This window comes from Chrysemys picta, unplaced genomic scaffold, assembly GCF_011386835.1.
Source record: "Chrysemys picta bellii isolate R12L10 unplaced genomic scaffold, ASM1138683v2 scaf902, whole genome shotgun sequence".
Taxonomy (NCBI): domain Eukaryota; kingdom Metazoa; phylum Chordata; order Testudines; family Emydidae; genus Chrysemys; species Chrysemys picta.
The window spans coordinates 910-25,000 of NW_027053609.1; the positions used below are offsets into that span (position 1 = coordinate 910).

Genomic DNA, 24,091 nt, shown 5'->3' on the forward strand with positions numbered 1-24,091 from the left:
TCATGGCACTAATCATCATAGTTTCTGAGCACCACACATGCATTATTTAATGTATCCTCACAGTAGCTCGGTAAGGTGGGGAAGTATTATTATTACTATTTTGCAGATGGAGAACTGAGGCACACAGAGATTAAAATCCCAGTCTAGTGCACTAGACATACGATTTTCTTTGCGTGCTGGTATGGGATTTAACCCGTCACCTTCTAGTCTAGAAGTAGAGTGATAACAGAGGTACACACAGATGTCAGAATAAGGTATTATTTGTACTATTGTGAACCATGGAATGACAGGTAAATTAAAGAGAGAGTGAAATAACCCCCTTTTCCAGGCCTCATGTTAGAAGTCCCATTCTACCGTTAACAAAGGATTTGTCTTTACGAGGTTGTTAAGTGCTTCACGTTATTGGAACAGTTGTGTTTGTGAACGTATTCTCACCATACTTTATAAAAACATCAGCGCAAGGACCCCAGCGTCTGTGTACGGCGGCGCTCTCTCTAAGCTTTCATTGAAATCCTCCCTTCACTGAATGCAGTGTACAGCGGCCTGACCTCCAGGTCAGCTCCCTTAAGGGCTTGTGGGAGGGGGAAGGCGGCCTGATAGTCTGCAGGCAACACTATGCTCCGAATGTACCGAGGCGTTGCCTTCATCGGTTTGAAGGAAATGCAGCCCTGTGTGTTCAGAAGAACCGAGCCAACCCGGTTGAGGGATTGAACTGCAGCTCCAATGGCTTCACAGGGAAGTGTGGATCACATCTGCCACTCTCCAATTGCAAAGCTTTGGGACGTGAAAAAACAACAATAAAGCAGACAGAAGAACAAACACGTTTCTGTTCCTCTGAACAACGAACAAAGTTAAAGAAAGTAATTTAAAAAAATAAGAGTGATCAATTTGGTCTTTTCTCAAGATAATTTGAACGGAATAGTTCTAAAAATACGTGTGAAACAGGGCCCTTTATAAACTGGGCCGGGGTAACTGTTTCATTACAACATGTAGATTTTATATACACTGTGAATCAGGAAATGTAAAGAAAGAAAATATTTTTTGACAGAGAATTAACTTAGTCCAATAGCAGACTTTACCCACAAGGAGAGGGGAACCTATAGTTCTACTTTTCAAGTAAAAAAAAGCAATTTAATTAGTTGTTTCCCCAGGGGAACACAAATACCAGAGGCCTTTCCTCCAGCTCTCTGTCTGTAACCACGTGTGTTCAGTCTAATAACTTTTAATGTCTAGCCCTAAAACGTCTTTATAAAAAAAAACAGCGTTACAAGGTAATGGGCCAGGTGTCCTTCTGCTTGTTATCAGAGATTAAAACAACCTGTGGGATTGTTTTCAGATGTAAACCCCATAAACCTGGAATAAAATATAGAAACTTTTTTCAGTGTTTGAATGTGAACTCTCAGTATCATCACAGCGGAAAACATCTCAGATGCTCAGTATATCTGTAAGGCACTTGCCACTGTTTCCTTAAGCCTAGGTATCTACCTACTGCTTAAAAATCCCATTTCATTTGCATCAGCTGTTTTTAGAGGCTCCAGGGCAAGGCAATTCAGTTGTGTGTCTAGAGTTTCGGGTTTCAAACAGTTGATATTTCACTTCTGCTTTGAGAGGGACGATATTTTTAAATAGATACATACCGAAAGGTACAACAGTATGAATAAAATCTCACAGAATACCAACTCTATTGTCAGAACTTTTTTATTTTGTATCTGACTGGTAAAACACTGTTGGTAACTAAGATTCACAACTTCATTTGGTTTTTTTTAGTCCAGTCTTCTTTAGGAACTTCTGTTTTTCCACCTTTAAAGATAAGTCATTCCTATCATTACAAAATAAACCTTTATTAACCAATATCTTTGTGCCCGTATTGAATAGACACCTTTTTAAATCAAGGTTAAAGGTATGTAAAAGTACTAAGGTAAACACGTTATGAAATTTCTCACACTGAATCCTCCACGTAGAGATGAAAAATACAATCGTCTAAATTGCCTGTTAACCGTGCTCTATCTGGAAAGAATTAACAAAGAACAGTACTAATAAAGGCCCGATCCTGCTCCCATTAGATGCAATGGCAAAACTCCAAGTCACTTCTATGGGACCGGTATCGGGCTCCAAAGATTACTTGTGTGAGTAAAGCGAGCAGGATTTCCCCTTAAGCATCCTTAAATGGGGGTAGGGCTATGCTGTAGTCTCTCTTCTACTAACGTTATGAAAAATTACCTAGCCCTTTATATAACTATGCCGCTAACGCAGAGCAACCAACTAAATGTATGAGTATCTGTCAAGTCGGGCGTTACGAACATGAAATTTACCAGCTGAGCTGCCTGAGCCAAAAGCTGCGCTGCCAAAGTAAATAGATGCAGTAGATAACCACCAGCCCAGCGATTGAAGGGCTCCAAAAGCCAGGCAGAAATCTTAAATCGGCAGTAGAAAATCCAGGAAGGAGAACTGCGTTCTTCACGCGCCACCCCACCGCACTATTTCCAAACAATTCACACGCTCTGAAAATGTGTTAAGGAGTCTCAGACTTGGATCAGGCAAAAGATTGATAATCAGGGTGGCATTTCCACACCGAAAGCGAGCCGTTGAGAGACGGGAGAAGAAGGGAAACGTGGGGATAAGTAGAGCAGTCCAGTGGAGGGGTATGTGTTGATGAGAAGGAGAAGCTGAGCGTTGCGATGTGGAGAAAGACATTTTTGGGGAAAGGGCTGAAGGGAGATGGACGCAGTAAGGGAAGGGGGGGGGAGCGAAGTGGAAAGTGTGTTTCGGAGCGTGGGGATACAGGCAATCTTCCACTCGAGGACGATTGTGAATGAGAATTTAAAGAGTGACTGTGTTGTGGCGCGGGGGCAGGTGGGGAAACACTTGTGAAGGAAAAGCGGGGGAGGGCCGGGAAAGCCTTGGGGGGCCGGGGGGACTGTGACTGAGAATGAAGAGGCTGATGGGGCAGCGGCGGGCTTGATCAGGAAACAGTACTTCGGGAGTGCCAAGGAGAGCGAGCGGGAGGGAACAAAGAGGCACTCCGGTTGGGGAAGGGGTGCTGCGAGTGGGGCTGGGGCGGCTGAAGAAAAAGAGCGCTTCACCTGGGGGGGCTGGGCGTCCCCTCACCTGAGCAAACGCAGGCAATTCGGAGTAAGACCGGCAAGTGGGAGCAGGGAATAAAGAGCTACCCCTCCCCCAACACTGCCACTCGGGAAGGGGGCTGCTGCGAGAGGCTCGGTGTCGGGAGCAGCGGGAGGCCGGCGAGCCAGGGGCTGCTCAGACACGGCGTGGAGCAGTGACGAGCGCTGGGGGGAGCGAGGCTAAAAGGTGTGCGGCGCAGGGAGTCGCGGAAAGGGGGCCCGAGAGCCCACGCCACGCGCGGGAGCGGAGCTGAGCCGGGGAAGCGCGCGTGGAGCTGGGCCGGAGCTGGCCGGGCGCTCCCCGGCGGCAGCGTGCTGGGGCTGAGCGGCACCCGGCGCGCTGTCTGGCTGAGCGAGCTGCTGCCGCTGCCGGGCTTTGACAGCTTGGCGGAGCGGAGTGAGCGGAGCTTTATGGTAATTGCGGTTCTCCACTGGCCTTCTGGGTAGCGAGCGAGGGGAGCAGCGGCGCGGGCGGGGGAGACACTTTCCTCTCAGCCGCTGCTGGCTGAGGAGGGCGCGGAGTCTCCCCGGGACGCCCTCAGCTTTGGGGCCGAGTGCCAGCCCGCAGGGGCGGGACGGGGGAGCGGCCGGCCGGGGGCCGGGAGAGAATCAATTAAGGGACGAGAAAAGCCTCGGAAGGGAAAGGCGGGCGGGGGGTAACTTGCTTCGGGAGAGCGCGGTGGCGGCGCTGCTGCTGGCGGCGGCTCCCTGAGCTCAGCGCCCGCCCGCGGGGGGGAGGCGGCGGCTGGAGCAGGAGGAGGAGGAAGGGGGGGATGTGAGGGGAGCGCGGCGTGCAGCACACGGAGCCCGGGCTCCCAGCGGCAAGGGGAGGAAGAGCGGCTTTCCCGGCGGAGGGGGATTAAATCCCCAGCCACACACACAAAGCCGCGGCCAGGCCACTGGAGACGCCGGCCCCGCGGCGGGAGCGCGATGTAGGAGGGCAGCCGGCGCCGGCAGGGGACACTCAGCCCGGAGCGGCCAGCAACATGGCGCTGCCAGCCCGGCGCCCGCAGCCCGAGTGAGCCTCGCGGGCTGCGGAGCCCAGACAGCCGCGCAGCCCTCGCCGCGGCCACCTGCCCCGCCAGCCTCTGCTGCCCCCCGCGCGGCACCGAGCGCCGCCAGCCCAGCGCCGCAGCTCGGACACACGCCCCGAGAGGGGGAGGGGAGCAGCAAACTTTTTGCATCCACCCAGCCTGAGCTTCCCTTCCGGGGAGAGGAGGGGACTACGGCCCCGGGACCCAGGCGGCCGCACTCGGCGCTGCTGCTCTCCCAGCCGGAGCACAAGGTCAGTGCTGCTCGAAACCTCGGTGCTGCGCGGAGTCCGTAGCGTCCCTTCCCCCGGCCCGCGGGCGGCTGGGCTCTGGGGAGCCGCCCGGCCCGCCCTGGCGCTCCCCGGGGGGACGTGGGGCGAGGGCTCGCTTTGTGGCAGGGCCAAAAGCGATGCAAGGGGCAGCGAGCCGAGCGGGGCGAGGGGGTGGTAGGCAGCAGTCGCGGGGGGCGATGGGGCCTCCTAGGGCGCGCCTCGCGTGCGTGGGTGCCGCGGAGTGGAAGTTTGTCGGCTGTTGGCCTGTAGAGATGCCCCCAGGGAGGCAGGGTGGGGTAAGCGAAGGGGAAGCTGCCGGTCGCGCTCTGTCTGGTCCCCAGCAGGAAAGAGGAGGTGGGGGGTTCCCGTCGTGTCTCGCTTTCCGCTCTGGAAAGGGCTGTGAAAGCCCCACCTCTGGCAGCCGCCACGGCTTGGCTCTCGGGGGAAGGGGGTGGGGGGCACTTTTAAATCAGGGGAGAGGGAGGGCACGTATTCTGTGGCCTCGCGTTCGGCTTCCCCTCCACGCCAGTGCATCTGGTGGAGAAGCCCAAGCGAGACTAGCCACATTCATGAGGAAGAGGCTGGGGCTTTCGGGCGCTGTTTGTTCCAGAGCCAGGTAAAGGGTGGACTTTTAACACTATTTTTAAAGGAGCTGCAGCTGCGTGAGGTTTTCTCGTTGATTTGCGAATGCAAAGGGGTTTTGTTCTTTGAAGCTGGGGGCCGCGGGGGGGGGGGGGGGGGGGGGGAAGGGAGCCAGTCACCGTGGTTACCCGTTCAAAGATCATTGCTGGTGTGGGGTCCAGTCTGATGTAGAAGTTTATTCATTTTAAAGCTAGTTTTTTGTGGAAAGAGAACTAGAGGGAGGATAGGAACTTGCTATCGAAGGCCGATCGGAGAAGGACAGATAGGTCTATTTTCTGCAAGCCCTCGCCAACTCCGAGGCTGGTCTGCGCAGCATATGGGGCATGTATTTGATGTTCGTGAAGCGAGTCCGGGGGCGATATTTGCGAAGGTTTCACGTTCCTCTTTTTTTCTCTCTTCTTTCCGCGATGTGTGTAGGATTCGAGGTTGCGGGCGGCGGGGGCGGGGGGGGGACGGGACCAGTGACTGGTGTAACACTGACGAACTGTGGGATTGTGTTTAATGGTCTCGCCTCAGAGCTTGTTGCAGCATTAATTTCTTCTAATGAATCTTTTGCAGAAAGTCCGCTCATTGCTTTCATCTGCTCCGCGGAGCCTGCAGCTTTGCATTTGTGTTTTGTATTAAAAACGAAAAGAGTCTAGCCCGCCTACAATCTGGTAGCAGAGCCTGGTTGTTTCAAGGCTTTATTTAACTTTTCCGTGGTGAAGAGGTCATCGCTTCCTATAAAGTGGGGATTGGCAAAGGGCTGCGTAGCCGACCCTACTAGTACGATCTGGGAACAAAGATAAAAAGGAAACCTCCCCATAAGGTGGTGTTAAGTGCAGTCTTGAGTATTTCTTGCCGTGGCGTTGGAAACAGCCACCAGCCACCGAAATCAATTGTTACTAGGTGTTTAATTCAGCTTTGCCAACAGAATTGCATTTTCCCCCATATCGCAGAACATTTACATTCTGTTAACCTTGGAGAATCGTGTCTGGCTGCTTCTGTCACGCGAGTCCATTAATATAGCTTCTTCACTGAGACGTTGGTGCTTATATATTTGTCTAGGATTCGGTGCAATTGCATTGGTGTACACGGATTAAGTTCCCTTTCAGTTTTTAAGTGGAAGCCGTCGGTTTTTCTGAGAGGAAGACAAGACAACGGGCACCTTAACTGCTTTTAGGAAGGCGAGTGTGTTGGGGGGATGGGAAGGGGGTTATTTTTTTTTTTCAGGCAGGGGTTGCGGTTTATCTCCAGTTCAGCTCTTTGAATTGCTGTCACAAATAGGTGACTGAGAGTTAATTAGGAAGTATGCTCTGGATCAATGAGTTGCACAGCTCATTAGCTATTCCCCAGATTTTTGCAGGATTGGACCTCCACCTCTAATACCGTCCCTCTTGAATACGCAACTCCTAGGGAGAGCTAGAGACAGAGCAGCACTTCGGTTGACTTGGATGGGTGTGAAAGGGCGTGATTAAGAAACATTTAAGTTTTCAGGTTAATAGGTTTGTTCACAAGCGGAGCGGGCTGTTCTTCTGCTTTCCACGCTGACCCTCTCTCTCTCGAAGGGCGGGGAAGGCCCTGGCACTTTCAGCTAAGTATTATGATCGTGGAATAGAAAAAGTGTGTGTCGTAGCAAACGCTAAAAGAGCAGACAAAATCCTATTTGTCAGGCATGAAGGTGGGCTGTTTTGAAGGCTACACATGTACAGTGAAGGATTATGTTGCGGACACTGTTTCTTTATTTCCTTCGCCATTTCTAAGGTGAGTGGCGGAGGCTGAGGGACCGGGAAAGGGCTTCTCCTGGTATTGTTTGTCCGTTTGTGATAGATCGGTCTAGACAGCCGTTCAGGCTCCCTGCGAGCTCAAGAACCGGAGCCTGAAAGGGAGAGTGGGGGAAACCGAGAGGAAAAGGTCACCGCGATATTTTTTGTTAACCCTTAAAGATGAGGAAAATCTAGCTGGCTGGTGCGGTTAAAAGAACCGGAGAAGCGATTGGAATGTGCCCGGAGGGAAAGGGGGCAGCGCTGTGGATCGTGGGCTTACCCCCATGCATCTAATTGCATTTTAAGAGCTGTTTCCCACAACAGGAAGAGAGTTTACGAGGCGAGTGCCAGATTATTTCGTTCCCAGAAGTTTCCTCTGTTTAGAAACTCCGAGGAGCGCGTTAACCCCGTGTCAGATTGGTGCGGGGCCAGACAAACACAGAGAGGCGCGCACAGGCTGAGCCTGGCGTGCAAGGGGCCCCGCGAGCGAGCGGAGCACGCAGTTAGTGTTTCCCCATCTCTTCCCTCCGCCTCCCTCCCCCGGGTCACGATGGAAAACCCACAGCGGAGATTCACAACCACTCCGGGCGAATACCGAAAGGAAAGCGAGTTTCCGCGAGAGCTTTTCAGATCGGATCAACTTCTCCCCTCCCACCCCGGAGCCCTAATGACCTGGGGGTGGGGAGGGAGTCGACTTTGTTTTATAGCACCGGGCTGCCCTCGGTTTGTTTAATGTATACGCTGAAAGGCAGGCAAACCTACCTCAGGTTGTTTTGAAGCCCAGCGGACTTCACAGGGAGGGTCATACCTCGTGGCCCGAAAAGGCAAACAGGGACTAAGGCTTCCGTTCCTGTTTGGGTTACTTTGAGTGGCGTATGGGTTTTCCTTTTGTAATCAGACATTGTCAGTGGAATACAGGCGATCGTGTTGTGTAAGCCTATGCGGTGCAGATTAAAAGGAGTTAAGGCTACAGAGCCGTAGATAAAAGCTGGTTTGTGTTGGATTTGCCTGCAGCGCAGACCATCCTCATTCCTCTTTGTCTGAGCCCTGGCTCCGGGCGCTCCAGCCTTATTGGAAATATTCCCGAGGAGTCAGCGCAGAGCCAGGGCAGCAGGCAGCTCAGCGTTTATTTACACTTCACATCTAAATACATCTCTAATTAGATAGAAGCAACACCGGAAATGGTAGATTGGTTGCATATCTAATAGAGACGAGTACCAATAGACCCTACAGAGTTTCCCTCTTCTCTCCCTGCACCCCCCCCCCCAAAAAAAGAAAGAGCCCATGAAAACCAAGCCAAGAATCTGGAGACTGAACTGAAATAACCTCGTAGTAAACCACACAGACCTATTTTGAGGTTATTCTAATGTTAAAGAAGTACTTAAGGTAGGAGAACTGAGGGCCCAAACTGCAGTGTGAGTGGTTATTAATATATGTCTGGGGTCTATACTAGGCTGGTGGACAGGCTAGAGTGCAATAGGCACTGAGTCCCTATCCTTCAGTACCAGGATGCGATCCTTATCTATAGACGCCTTGCGTTTTAGCTAATTTCATAACAACCCTGCCCAAAACAGTTCACTTTCTTCATAAACAGGGGCTTCAAAAAATCAGGACGGTTCATAGCCATTCTAAGCTAGTATTTAGAGGATTCGGTAGAATCACTGACGGAGAATTTTGGTTAGTCCTAGGATTGAAAAACAATACACAAGGTTTAAATCCCATTGGTTCTTAATTTGTGGATATAAAAAATGTAAGGCCACCATTAAAAAAATTGAACAATAGGACACTAAAGTCTGAATTATAGGAATGAAAATCTGTGACTTCCCTCCCCACCCCCCAAAGAACCTTACAACTTTGAAAATGGAGTGGTTAAAGGACTAATTCAGTCTAGAGGCCTCATCTTGATCCTGGTAGTGTGGGTGTAAAAACCCTGTAATTTCATTGACAAGGGAGTTAATTCCTATTTTACTCAGGCCTTTTAATGTCGGCTGATGTACATAAAAGGCCACTCAGCTATCTGTTCGTAGGACTTGGATAGTGCAATACACTTCATTACACGGATGACATGTGATACTGTCTTTTACGTCTACATCTATAGAACATTTTAGTGTGGGCCTTTAAACAGCAGTGCATAGGGTAGGAACAGCAGGCTTAATACTTCCTCCTTAAACTGATGATGATTAAAAATAAATGGTAGCTAGGATGAATGTTATGCTTCTTGCTTTTTGCAGTAATCTAACCACTTAAAGATCAAGTAGATTCCTTCCAGCGAGCCAGACTAACCCTTTCTAACTACGTCGAAAAGCTCTCGCTGTGTGTGTATAATGAGAGGCAGAGGAGGCCTCATCTGCAGATAGGGGGAGTTCCCTTGTCCGTGAGCAGCACTGGCTACATGTAATCCTTGTGTCCTTTCACCGAAGAGGCTGATAGGGAGTATTACTCTGAATCGACCTTTCCCTCAGACCTGTTCGGCTGTCAGGACTTGAACCTTTAGCTAGAAGCCTGAACGATCTTTCAAGCAGAAGTTAATGAATGTTTCACAAGGGTTTCTCTGTCATGTGTAGCACCTTTTAATGGATGAGTTGACTAGTTAGGGACAGAAAGCAAGAAGGCCACCAGCTCACAGAAAACAGTTCTCTTAGAGAAGTTCTGTTAATTTGCAGGAGGCGCTTCTATTTTTTTCTTTTTGCCGCACAACAAAACAACCTTAAGCTAGTATTAAGATTTTCCTATATATCTTTCACCAGTGAGACAAGTTAAGATTTTTGCATCACTCCCCCTCCCATATATGTATATGCTGTAGGGGTTATTTTGGTGCTATTTTTCTGTATGAAATTTACCTTTATACATTAATAGATTTGTTGCCCTGTGATTAGGCATGCAAGGAAGTCCGCTTGGAGAAGACCCTGACAGCATAAAATATAATTTGTGATCTGAAAGACAGTTTCCAGTATAATCTCATTATGCACCACAGACTCCCGGTGTTATTTTGTAGAAGGCGGACAATGATCAATTTACATTGACCTGGGGCTGGGCGAGCTTTTAGATGGTAATTGCCATATTGATTTGCATGCAGAGAGGAGACCTGCTAAAATTAAAGACCGGAAGCTAAATTAAACTAAATTTATTGTCTAGGTGCAAACTAAAAGACCTGTTAAAGTGTAGGGTAGAGTTTAAGAATCTGAAACTTGGAGAGGAAAGATGTTTACATTGCTAGTCCCTTTAAAAATTACATATTCTTAAAAAGTGGAATGTAAATACCCAGTTTTGACAAAGTATATATGCCAATTCTGTGTCATGTAAGCATTGCTACTTAAAAAAAAAAAAAGTATAATAAAATCCTTGCTTTTTTTTTTAATCCCCTCCCCCCAAGTCCCTTTGTGATTTGTTTCCTTAGTGGGATAGTAAACACACACATGCTTTATTTGAATAGAACAATTAAAGTAGAAAGTACAGACTCCACCAACTACACTGGAAATTTTTTGTATAGAGTTGAGTGTAACCCTTAGGAAAGAGAGTAGGCTAGAAGTTCCGCTCTACATCAGCACTCACACCAGTAAGTACTTCATGCATGTATGATCACCTTAATTTATTATCAGCAAGATCACTTTTTTAATAATATCTAGCTCTTATATAGTGTTTTTTATAAGTAGATCTCAAAGCACTTTACAAAAAGGTCAGCATCCTTATCCCCATTTTACAGTTGGGGAAATTGAGGTGGGAGAGCGGTGAAGTGATTTGCCCAAGATCATACAGCAGATTAATGGAAGAGACAGGATTAGAGCCTAGGTCTGCTGAGTCCCACTCCAGTGCTCTATCCAGTAGGCCACAAATTAAACTTTCCCCTTAAATTATGCTTAGCAAACATGTAGAACTCTCATGCCATTAAAAACTGCAATAACATAACAAATCTCTATGCTGTCATTCACTTTACAGATGTCTCAATGTATTTTAGTATGGCATAGGTATGTCAATACTGTCATTTAGCAGTTACTTGTAAGAGTTCTGGCTCAACTTTAAAATAGATTAAAATTTAAAAAATAGATAAAACTCTTATCCTAAGTGTTCATTTAAAATACTCTGGAATATATCACCTACTGACCCTTGCCTTTAAATAGCTTTATACCACAAAATACATAGGCTCATGTTCCTAGTTTTAAAAGTCCAGGCAATGGGACAATTGAGCACTCCAAAGTAATTGATGTTTGCATTCACACTTCATCGGGAATCATATTTTTGTATAAGTCCAACCACTCAGTAGTTCTGTAGTATAGGCACTAAACCCTATAGACATTTAACCTAAATAATTAAGAAAATATTAAAATTACATCTAGGTTCATGCTTTGTGTTAGAACTAATACCCAAACAAAAACACTACCTGTGTGGAGGTTTCTTTTGTGTACCCAATGGGAAGGAGGAAAGAATTAAATTAATCCAATTTTATATTTGGTTAGTTGCACTTCCTCTGCTAAGGTTGGATATTAGCTGATGTTAATCTGTCTTTTTTTATGTTGCAGCATATAGACACACACAAGTGAATTGAGGATTCAGAGGCAGATTCTCAGTATTGCTTTGAATTCTCAGAAAACTTTTTTAATGGTATTAGAAGGGACAGAGACAAACCCATTTTCACTGGAAAATCTGATGCTGCTGTGACCCAAGCATATTCCACATGATAGTTTAGGATTTTGGATAGGTACCACCAGGGTTCCTTAATCCACCCACTGGTGCTATTGAATCTAAATTCATAAGGACCTTTTAATGCACATATTATTGCTAAGACAGTAACATGTTTTTAGAGTCACACTGTTGAACATTTAGCAGGATATTTAAAATCACCTATAATCTGGGTACCATAGTTTGCCTACTAAAATAGTTGTGAACAGAAGTGTGTGTGCTTGCACACACACTGCACTCTGAATCTCCCTAACTCATTCATCCCTATATCCAATTGTATTAGCCCTCATTGTGGGAATTACTTTTAACATGTCACTCCCAGACATTATATGTTGTTAGGGTCAAATTTAATTGGCCCCTCAGGAAGCAGTACCTTTTACATACATCCCCAAATATATCAATCAAAACACTTTACAGGTTTATGTAGGGGCTTCATTAGCACAATTAACTATAGAAGTATCAATTTGGAACTCAAAAAAGGCCCATATACTGTACCTTGGCTTTCCAAGGTCTGCCTTCCCAATTCCAGCCAAAGCAATTAGGTAGATCAGAACAGGAAGTGGTCTTCCCCTCATTTCTCCACTTCTTCTGGTCCAGTGAATTGTGTCCTACCTATGTGTGGCCAACATTTGCTTCAGCTGTGTTAGCAAATCCTCCACAAGACCTATGTCTTTGCGGGAAGATGGGCAAGGTCTGGGCTCCCACAGCTTGGCCAGGCTGGGGCCTGAGGGGAAGGTTGGCATAGGCATGTTTGAGGTAGACTTCGGCTAAAGCTGACCCAAAGTACATCTGCCTTTTAAAAAAACCCAGCTGTAATGTGTTTAATGGTAAACATTTTAATGGCTATGTGACTTGACATTAAAAGGGCCCATTAAAAAGTAGCTGTTGGTAGATGAAGTCAGATGATCCAGTCAGAGAAGAAAATATGTGAGATGTAAGTTTTAAACTATCACTTTCCCCATAAGTTAGTGAGGTTGGGAAAGAGGAGTGGGCCCTCCTGAGCAGACATTTCAAGGTTGTTTTATTTTAGCTATAGAAAGAACCCGTTACTATGAGATCGCATTTTCAATAAACTGTATTGGCTCTCCTCTTTATACAAATTGCTGGTATGAAAGAAAAGCAAGTCTATATGCATGGAGGCAGGCATAAGCTAGTGAGATCAGGTTTCCGACTGAGCTCCCGGAGGAGAAGTGAGCATTTGATTGAAGCTACACTTGGTTCTTGGTTCCCAGGGGACAGCAGCCCTGAAACACGAGAGCTCTCCCTCCCTCCCTCTCTCTCTTCTTCCTCTAAAAGCCTTTGTGCTGAAAGAGCTTCAGTAGGCACGAATCGCTGGTCTCTCACAAGAATGTGTTGCAGCCTTTGCTGACATTGTTTTGTTAGCAATGGGTTTTACCAGGCAAGCAGATTTTTAGCTCCGTACAGGCAATGAATAGTCGATGCCACCAACCTGCAAATACCTACTGGAATAATTTACAGGGGAAGCTGGCTGGGAAGTTCAGTGCAGACCCACCGCGTCAGTAGTAGCCACTGTGCCTGCCTTGAGAAACGTTAACCTATAGCAATAGCTGGGCCGCGATGAAAATGCTCTTTAAAACAAAACAAAAAATCGTCAGTCTTTTCTTGCAGTCGGCGGTCACAAAGCTATATATTGTGTATCCGGGAGCTATATAGTGTGCATCTCAATGCCGGTTCTCATAGTCTCTTTATCAAATTTAATCTATTTTAAAACTCTTAGGCAAAATGGCTTACTGTTAAACATATACATTCCAATTAATCATACGTAATTTAGCCAAGAATAAATTAAAGGGAGAAAATATACTTCGTCAGTTCTATCGAAATCTCACCTTCGCAATAAAAAAATTACACAGAATGGGAGAGATATTAGCACAAGTGTAATCAATGAAAGAGCAGGCAACTTATAGCCAACGTGCTGTTTAATTATTGTACAAAGTATTTCACAAGTAAAGTCTGATTTGCATCAGAATAGTAGATTTTTAAAGTAGGAAACGAGAAACAGAGCGTGCATGATTTAAGATTCAGTTTAGAAACATTCTTAAGACTTGAGTGGGATCAATAGAGGTGACAGTTTATTTTAACTGGACATATGGAGATAGAAAATAAAGTATTTCTTCTGTTCAAGTTTTTGGGACAATAAGGGATGTCTATCGTGGGATAATCAATATATGTGCAGAGCTCAAAGCAAGAGGGAGGTGAAAGGGTGCAGGAAACCCAAGGGTAGTCATGTAAATATGACACACAGCCCGTTTCATTTGCTATGTCAAACTAAAGGCAAACAGATTTGACTCAATATCTTAAAATCTAATCGTAGTTGCCTTACTCGCTCCTAAAGTCACTGGGGATATCAACCTGAGCGAAGCCATCTGGAATGGTCCATTATGTAGATTCGGTATTGTAATGCCGCAAAAGAGGGTTGTTTCTTACTATAGGCCTTCATGATGGGGAAACTTTATAACTAAAATATCTTAATTAAAGACGAGCTGGGGGTGCACTTTGCACCGATACTGACGATTATGGAAAGTCAGTTTAATACAAAATAAAGGAAACTTGTCCTCACCCGCCCACACCCGTATGGGGGCAGCCAGTGGTATCCATTCAATCATGACATTTCTGCAGCAGAACAAGGGGCCTTAAGCTTCCAAACGCTACAATGACCGAGACATAGTAAGGGGCACAGCGTACTTTACACGAGAAAGTCAAAGCTGCAGCTGTGCTTTGGGGCTTCTTTTGCCGGGAAATCAAAAACAATTGAAGTTGTGACAAAACTTTATTATCAAAGAAAAGAGTGTGTGCGCGTGCTTGGTCTGTCTCGAGTTTGGAGAAAAACCGAAATATCGTCTGGTGGGGAAATTAATAAAAGGAACTCCACTGTATCGGACAGCAGCAAGATTCTGTTTGAAAAATCGGATGAAACAAACACGGTTCTCTGCACAGTAGGAGTGGGGTAGAGGGGGTTCCTTGTTTGGACTAAACCAGCTGCAGTAGTTGATGCTACAGCACTGAAGGCAGACACAATGCTGCTGTTGTTGGTTTGATCTCGAACTGTGGATTGTTAGTCTGGATTTAACTATGCGGTAAGGGGGGGGGGGGGGGAACGTGAAGGCTGTTTACAGCTAGTGCAAATAATGTGACAGCTGTTGGAGCGCGAGTAGCCTGCGCCTCTTCGGCACCTACAACAAAGCTCTCACTATGTAGGCAGCAGTAGCACTTCAGAGCGCTCGCACAGATAGCGGCGGCGCGGATTAAGAACTAATGAGCTGGGCTTGTGTGTGTGTGTGTGTGTGTTGCTTTTAATGTAATAGTTCGAGAGGTGTGATTTTTTTTTCTCATCGTAACTTGTGTGCACATACCTGGGCTAAATTTCAGACAGACCCCTTGATATCGCAGTTGAGTAATACACCTGTAGGGGAAAAGCTCTTCCTGGAGTGGAGGGTCTCTCTAAAACAAGAGACTGGATAATGACTTCAATTCCTTTTGTTAAGCTTGAGAGAGAGTCTAAAGGTCAAATTCTGCCCTGGCTGTCAGCAAGGGCAAACGCAGGGACAACAGCGGGCTCGGAATTTGCCCCCCCCCCAAAAAAAAGAATCTTGGCTACTAAGCCCTGCTCCTTTTCCTGGAAGTGGGTAGAGTGCTGAAATGTGCATATACAGGCCAGATCCTATTGAAGGCAATAGCAAAGTTCCCCTTGAATTCTGTGAGAAGAAAAGTAGGCCCTGTGGTGCAGGGGATTGTACACATGGGATGATGATCTGAATTTCCCTTGGACTAAGCTGATAACGTGAGATGACTCCAACTTGGACAGCATTTCTCAAAACAGTATGGTGAATCGCATCCTTTGTTTTTAATGCAGGTGCTGCTGTAAAAGAAAGTTGTTATCCTGAGATCAGTTGTAGGCATTCTCTGATCAACTAGACAGTATGTTGTCAGGACGGTATGTAAGATTCTGGGTCAAAAACAGCTTCAAAAAAGTAAAAACAAGAAAATAATTGGTCAGGCTAGATCTCTTAAAACAAAGACGTTTTAAACTTAAAGAGAAATTCACTACCTGATTCTGTCTGTCCTTAAGGTTTCCTTATGTATCCAAACCCAGCCCGCGTGATTAAGAACTGTAGGGTCTGCCTATATTTTCAAATTAGGTAGTTTTAACTGCAACAGAGAATAGTTATGTTTTTACACACGAAGTAATCTCTAAAATCTATTTTCGTTTGGCCTAGAACTCTTTAGAAAGACAAAATTTCACATAGTGGGTATAATCTTCTTTTAAGGGTGACTGTCTTTATTTTTCTTCAGTCCCCCTCTGCCCCCCCCCATACTGTTGGGTCTTATGAATAATGTGCTGCTGACGGCGGAAGTTACTCCAATAGTAATTCAATAATCTTAGCGTCAATGCTATAAATTAATCTTTTATATGACGTATGCCATTTCTGTAGGAACGTTGCTTGCGAAACTAGTTTCGCCTTGAAGCTAAGGCGGAAAGATAAACAAGTCTACATCGCCAAAATACTGGCACTCTCTTCCTTCTTCCAAATCTTTTAAAGTCACGGAGCAGTATTTCCAGGATTATAGTGCTGCCTCTGCGGAGGGACTGTCGCTGGCTTTAAAAAAAGCTAATGCAAATTAGAGAAAAATAATTTTCTTTCAGAGATATGCAATGTATTAGTCACTTGTTATCGTGCTTAGAGGCAGACCTCATTTGCGCGTCTGCCAACTCGCTCACATCTGCTCAGAGCTGTTCAGGGCATTTTAACCTTGGCGGTGTAGTGTCGTAGTCCCACGGATCAAGAGCGAGTAATTAAAGCTCTAAGCAGCAGCAAAAATTCATAGCCGCCCATCTGCATAGCAGTTGCTTCAGTGCTTTGTTTCGGTGCTGAGTTCTAAGATGAAAAAACAGAAATTGCAATGGTCCTTAGTGTTTCCCTGTCTGACCGATGTCTGTGTGAGTCTTCATACAACTGTGGGGTATTAACCCAGAGGAACATCGCAAAACTTTGTATAGAAAGCCTGACTTTCGGATTCACGTAATAAACGTACGTTTCTGCTGTTTGAACAAGAATTGTAAAATCAGATGACTGGCACATGCCTACCTGCTCTCTATAGGATAACTATTTCTTTAAACGGTCTGGAGAAGACGATGTGAGGGTTTGGGACCAGTAGTTATGTAAAAACGTGTAGATGTGCGCGCAGCTCCTTGTTTATAACTGTTGTCTAAAATGTTCCGTGATTTTCAGAAGTACTCGGAAAGTATTTCCCAGGAGGGGGAAACATATATATATATAATTTATTTGAGGCGGGGTGGTACTCTTCAAGTATTGCTAACCATACGCCGACTGAGTTGTTTATAAGCCGCTCCAACTTCCCAAGCGCTTTTCTTAAATGATCGCTGAATATAATGGTCTATCTTGTGCCTACAAGAGTGCAGTTGAGTTACGCGCCCCCCCCCCCCCCCCAACCTTGCTGCATAGACAAAGTCCTGCGGGCAGCAGACGGATCCCAGGTTAGTTAAGCTAGATATGCTAGACAGGGGACCAAGTTTAATATCTCGCTGTCGGCGCGCCGGCCATTTGCTGTATAATGAGGAGCTGCTTTACTCTCCGGAGAGAATCGCCTTCAAACTGCCTCCTCTTGGTGATGGGTTGTGTGTCTGTCTGGGGAAAGGGAGGGAGGGGGCCGCTCCTAATCAATCAGCCTCTCAAAGCTGTTGCTCCGTAAATGAGGGAACCACAGGCACTGTCAGCCCCAATTATGCAAAATCAACTCGCCCGTGATCAATATCTGCTAACGTCCCCTGTGGATACTGCGGGGGGCGTGGGAGGGGGGGGCTCTCTCACCGTACGGTACAGCTTGAACTGGTGACTGCGAGAGAAAGCAACGTGGATCAGGGGCGGTCAGAGGAAAACCAAGGGCGTATGTCCCATTAATCATTCTAGCAGGGGGTGCTGTGCGGGGAGGAGAAGGGGCCCGGAACGGTGGTATTTATAGCCAGATAATGCTGCGGAAATGAGTGCACCATTTCGCTCGGCTCTCACAGAAACAGGCGGACTTATCTATTCAATGTGTGGGGGTATTTTTTTTCCAACCTGAAGTTTCCTGTCGGCAAAATAAGCGGGGAAGGGTGGGATGGAAAATGCGTTTGTACAGGGAGCTGAGTTAGATGTGCACAGTGAGCCTCGCCAAAGCCAGACGTGTGTGTGGAGGGAAAGGTGGCTAAAGGTGTTTTTTTTAATTCTTCAAAGCAATAGCCATACGAAATCAACCCAACATGGAAAGCCGCTGAGCTGTAAGGACTCTGAAGGGTTAAGGGGTGGGGGAGCCCGGCCCTGCGCGCTCTCCTTTCTCCCCGAGACTCCGCTCGGCGGATGCAATGTTAGCTTAATTACCTGAAATGCACATTGGTGCCAGGCCGGCTGTATCTATCTCTCTTCTCCTGCTGCTCCTCCGGCGCAGCTCAGGCTCGGCTGCTGCCTGTTGTCTCTGGCAGCAGCAGCGGAAACCCTCGCTCCTCTGTGTGTCTCTAAAATGGCGCGGACGGTCTAGGAAGTGAGAGATGCAGAAGAGGGGATCGGTGACAGAGGGAGCCTAAACTATCGCTTGGAAAGGGGGGGGGGCAGACGGTGGCTAAGGGCCATCGATAAAAGGGGTTCAGATTTAGTGGCTCTGTGGCGTATGGTGCAGGAGCTCCCTTCTCTGGCAAGCATGTCCGCCTAGCTGCCTCTCCCCCCAGTCATCTCCTCCCCGGAGGAGGAGGGGGCGTTATTAATGTCGTTGCTGGAGAAGTGGCAGGATGAAATGCGAAGCTGCCTTCGCGATTTATACTCTAGAAACCCCCCCCTCCCCCGCGTGGAGCCGAAGCCTTTTCCGCTTCAGCTCCGCCATTCACACAAGGGAAATGTGTGGCGGGGGCGGGGGGAGAGACGCAGAAGCGCAATGGAACTGGTGTCGCCACTTACCGCTTGCCAAGTGCACGTTTCAGCGGTGACCCTTATAACACTCTCACAGGGTGGCCCGTGGAGGGTCAGCTCCCCTGTGTCAAGGCCCCTCTTCTTCACCCTAAACAACCCCAACTTGGGTGCCAGCCGTGTCTCTGCTTCAGCAAATAAAATGTCCTCCTTCCCCCCACCTCCTCGGTGTATTTCAGTGGGGGGCTCAAGCATGTGCTTCACTGTGCTCCAGATCTAATAACCTGCAGACGCCGGCACCTCTGTGAACTCTCCAAAGTGAGCCGCGTGCTCCCTTCCCCGCCCCTTTTGCCGCGGGGTTCCCCCTAAAATAGGTGGGGGTGGTTCCCCAGCGCTGGCAGGGAAGACTGGGGACTCTGTCGCGTACGTGGGCGAAATGGCCAGGGTTATTTGAAGGATCGCCAGCCATTTTAACTTTCCCTCGTTGGCCTCCTCTCCGCCGCCCTTCCGCCGATCCCAGGTTTATCATTAATTTAAAACTTTTGTTTGCAAATGGCGGTGAGAACTCGGCACCGCTTCGCCTGGTAGCGCAGGCAGCTGCTGGGGGGGGGGAGCGGGGCGGCCGCCGCGGAGTTACTTTCTATGGCAGGCTCGGACGCGCGCGGGAGACCGAGCGGAGCAGACGCACGTGAAGCAAGCGCTGCTGCTCTGCCTCCTCCCGGGCGCGTCTGGCGGTGAAGGGTCCCCCTGCCCGCGCCCCGATCACGCACAGAGGCGGAGGAAGGGGTGCATGCGGGGAGGGTTTCCTCATGGGGCAGGGAATCGTCACTGGGCCAGGCAGGGGGGCCAGTGCCTGGCCGTGAAGGGGAGCGATTGAAGTCCTCGGTGCCTTCCTTCCTTCCCCGTGTCCCCCGTCCCCGGGAGCCCCTCGTATCCTTCGCCCCAGTGGGAAACACCCTCCTCTGCCCCCCGAAATCTAATCCCTCCTACCCCTTCCCCCTTTGATCCTCCGTGTCTCCCCAAGGGCGGGGGCTTGCCCTTTGCGGCCCTCTCCCCCGCGAATCCAATCGCTGGCAGCTGGAGAGCCGCAGACAGAGGCCACAGTCATCTCTGCCTCCCCACTTCCCCCCTCCCGCGGCTGCAGCGTCTGTCTGTCTGTCTGTGGTGGAGTCCCTCTCGGCGCACCCCTGTCCCCGTCCTCTTCCCAATGTAGCTGATGCCGAGTAGCAGCTCTGGCTGCCCTCAGATGGCTCCGCCGCGTTTTGTTTACACGGTAGAAAGTCCTGATAGCCTCGCTACACGTGACTGTGTGGGAGCCTCGGCAGGAAGAGGAGTCAACACGCAGAGGAGGTTGTTTTAAAATCTTAAAATAGACACCGACCCTCGTGTGTGTGTGTTTCTTAAACCGAAATGCACTAGTGTTGTGCATGACTCAATATGTATTTTAAATCGGTTTAGAGACCTAGCTGGCACATTGTACTTAGCTTTATGGTTAAATGAAATGCCACACGTCCCGGGTAAAGGTCAAACTTCTTTTTCTAATCCGCAGAGCCATGCGGCGGCTACTTAGCCTGCTGCTTCCTAGCCTGGCTTGCAAAATGTGTGTCAAATCAGTGATGCTGTGTAGATCTTGCAAAATATACCTTGGGTATTTTTTATTAAAAAGAAAAATACCTTCCCTTTTAACCGTCTGTCTAATATTGGACCGCCGATCCGAAAGCTGTACACTAGGTATCCTAAACTGTGCAATATGGTGTCTTTAAAGTCATTTCTAACTCTGGTGTCGGTAAATGTATAATTTGTAAATATATTAGCCATAAGTATAAGAGAAACGAGGTGGCTAAACACGTTTATAAGTAGCTGTCCGTATTTAAGCTTAAATACTGTAGGAGTGCTGCCCTATAAATCAAAGTCTGGCTGAACAGTTTGGTCTAATTGAAGTCGATTGGTATGAATCCCGAATTGCTTTTCACTTCTCTTAGGGATTTTCACAAACCTAGAAATGATCATTCCAGTGGCCTGGAGACAATCAGGACGGGGTAATTTATTGCACTATTTTCATTTCCGAGGGCCAGGTTGTTTAACTACCTCTTGCTCTGTCGGTGCCACTTGCTTACTACATTACTCGCAGACTTTAACCCATGAAGCTTTCTAGCCGCCCGCAGTCGCGCTGAGGGTGGGTCTGTGGCTTTTGCAGTGGAAACTGGCGAGCTGCCAGAAGGAGCTGGAGGTGGAAAGAGTAAAGGCGCCAAAAGGGAACTCGTGCGCCGTTGCATTCTCTCCCCTTCCTGGCTCTCTGCAGCTGCCTGTCCCCAGCCGGGCTTCCTCTCCTTTCCTTACCCCGCTTTCACCTTTTCCACTTGTTCCTAATCAAGAAGACGTCCTCACAATAGTGACTCAAGGGAAGTTGGGGGGAGGGGCAAGGCGCTACCACTTTGCACTGGCTTCCCTGCCCAAGAGGCAAGAATGAGCGGCGGCGTCCCTTGGCCCCCGGCATCGGGTTTTTCTAGTTTCCAAGCCAGGAGTGTGTTAACAAAACTTTGCTGCTGCTGCTGGCGTCAATGGCTGCCAAAAGTCTGTTGACGTTGCGAGGGAGACCCAAACGTTTCCCTTTTTTAATCAAATGCCCAAACAGCGCTGTGTGTGTCTGTGCCTGTCTCTGCATCGCGGAGCTCTGGCTGCGTGCGGAGAGCGCCGAGAACTGGGTGTTCCGGGCACCAGCGCTGCTGTCTCAGGCTGCCCTGTAAAGCGAGCACGCCTGGCAGTGCAGGGAGGGGGGTAAGAGAGCCAAGGGGCAGCTCAGCGGGACGCTTGGAGCCAGGTTAGTGTTTTTAAGTGCGTCTCACACGCCGGCATTGCTCTGAAATTGTGTGTGTATCACGCTCTATATATAGCACCAAAGGGCTCGCCCAGCCAGACACCTCCGGGAGGAAATTCCGTGCTCTCTCATATTAGGCTGAATTCTGCTGGGCACCCCTCCCGCAGCAGGCTAGTTTCCGAGGAGTTGGCGGAGCCGCGATCGGTAATTCCTGCCCCCGAGGGGAACGGGCTTTCCAGTCCGTGCTGGTACGTACGCGAGAGCGGCACGGCAGCAGCCAGCAACTGCAGCGCTGACTCTCGTGCGGAGGCGGTGGGGTCTCGTACCGACTGACTCCGGACTGGATAAACCAGCTTGGAAATAGCCGGCCGTGGTGTGCTCTGTGGATGTTTCGGGAAACTGGAGCCGAGGTGGGCGGGCAAGGGTTTAAACGCGTCTTTTATTCCTCTGGCTGCAGTCACACACGCGCCCGTACAGGTCTGTGTTCGGAGCGCGGCCGCGAACGCTCCAGGTTAGAGATCGGGGCGATCCGCGGAGGAAAATACCAAAGGAGACGGATTTCTCCCTTTCCCTGCGCGGAGGGTGGTAGACCCGCTGTAAATGGACGGCAGGAGCCCCCCCCCCCCCCCCCTTGCGTATTAAATGCTTCAAGGTTGGTGGAAGCGACAGAGTTTCTACAGAGGGATTTGCCTGCTCATAATGGGGTGCTGGGGGAGGTGGATTATCTGTAACGCTGTGGGTCACCCTCCTTCATTTTGCAACCCCTTGTCCGCAGAAGGAAAAAAAGGAGTCGGAAGAGTTAAAGTCTCTTGCTTGTTGCAATGAAATTATGGCTGGCAGTGGCGCCGCTGTTTGTTCAACAGACCTCCACTTTTAAACAGTTCACAAAAAGTTCATCAGGGCGGCGATTATAAATACAGCCACACGTACGTATCCACAGCACAGCGCGACCCCGAAAGCGATCGCAAAGCCACTGCCTCCCCCCTCCGCTCCGAAAGGATAACTGGGATCAGTGTAGCTCTGTTAGAGGGCATTAATATTGCACGCCCTGGAGAAGCTGCTCAGCTGCACACGCGAAACGAGTGTGTGTGTGTGGAGGGGGAGACGTTTCTTCGCACGCTCAGGGGACTGCAGTGCTGCTTTGGAGAGGGAATTGCAACATTTTTTCTTTGCAAGCGCTCAGTAGCAGGTCTGTGCTTCCAGCCGCACGCAGCCTGCCGGCTCAGACACCTCGGCCTCAGGCAAACTTCGTGCAGCTGGCGGAGGAGGGGAGGTTCTTGGCTTGCAGTCGAAAAGTAGGGTGTTTTTTTTTTTTGGTTAAATACTTCGGGCGTTGGCTGCCTTATTATTGGGCACTTTCAGTTTGATCTCTCGTATTGCCCGATCTAGCGAGCCAGTGAACCCTTAAGCCGCGAACGTAATTTTTAGTATTTCATTATTTGCAAATGGCAGGGGCTTGACAGGCTTTAATTCAGGCACCGCAGCTGATGTTAATGATACACTTCCAGCGAGGAAACGAGGAGCATTAGCAGTTCCGCTAATGAGTAATATCAGTCTGCCTTTCGTGCCCTCCGTTTAAAAAAGGGAGAGCAGTGGGCCCCTTTACACACAGCCCTATCTATTTGGACTTTGTGTCCATTCCTTACAGATGAGGCAGCACACGGGGCGGCTACTAACCGTCTGTAAAACCCTAAATCACTCTCTCTTCATGCTGCTGCTCTATTGAAAACATTACGAGCGGTGCATCTGGAAACCAGTAAATCTGTCCAGAAACCGTCTTTCCAGTGAAATAACTCCTTTTGAGTGATAGCGCACTATCTAATCTCTACAGATTTTTGTGTCCTCAGCGCAGTTTTTGTGGACTTCATTATTGAAAGCTAACTATTCTGGAGGGAGGAGGGGGAACGTGCTATTTCATCAATATACATTTGTTCCAGGCATGGGGCTTTACACAATAGACTTCTCTAAGGAGGAGGGGGGGGGGGATGTTTGAGAACACGGGGCTTTCCTGCCGTTTTATTTCCTGAATCTCGCTGAACGGGTGTGAAGTGTTGTGTTAAACACACAATCTGGGATTCTTCCCCCTTAAATAGCAAAGTAATCATTTGCATATCGTGGACTCTGACAAAGGAAGTGAGTTTACTCGAGAAGCATATATGCTTTGGGAAACGTTCTGGATTAAATTCCCCATGGTCAGCCATCCATTACTGGCTTGTATGCATGTGTAAAAAGAGTGCCGTGCCTCCCGTTTGAAGGACTCTATTTTTGTAAAAGAGGAAGAGCTGAGGGATATCCTGTGCATTAAAGTCTCCCCCTACTTATTAACCCAGCATTTAACAGCAGGATGCAGGCTGAAGCTCAGTCAAAAGAAACGACTCAACCTCCAAAGAGCAATTAAAATCCTGCACTGGAATAAATCATGCGCCGCGATAATCCTGTTAATAAAACGCAGCTTGTCCTGACACTTCACTCATGCAGCAAACTGGAATTTAATGGGGGTGGCGATGGCATAAGAAAGGAAGAAAAGGCATTCCCCCTCCGCGACAATCCGGTTACCTTTCACCTGCCTTTGCTGCTGCACCACACAGCGCCTATCCTCTCGGACTGCTAATACTCCTCCAGCGAGCCCGCTAATGATTTCTTTCCCTGGAGTAAGCAGGCGTCATTTGAATTACTGAAAGCACTCGCAGCAGCTCCAATGCAAAAGCCATCAGGGCTTGGTGCTTAATCAAATCAAGGGGTGGGGAGCTCAGCAACCCACTTGCTATTTTTAACCCATGTGCAAACATCAGGAGCGAGTTTTCCTTTAGATCCATTTCGCAGAGGTATCTCTTCAGTTTAACTCGTACTGTACAAGCTTTCTCAGC

At 48.3% G+C, this 24,091-nt stretch overlaps 1 long non-coding RNA gene across 1 annotated transcript; it reads right to left on the reverse strand.

Moving 5' to 3' along the window:
- Positions 1–13,408: 13,408 nt before the first annotated feature.
- On the reverse strand, positions 13,409–18,600 carry LOC135979492 (uncharacterized). Its single transcript, XR_010596791.1, has 2 exons — positions 18,458–18,600; positions 13,409–18,040 (listed from the first exon to the last, which is right to left on the reverse strand). It is a non-coding gene; the product is annotated as an uncharacterized LOC135979492 (long non-coding RNA).
- Positions 18,601–24,091: the final 5,491 nt, after the last annotated feature.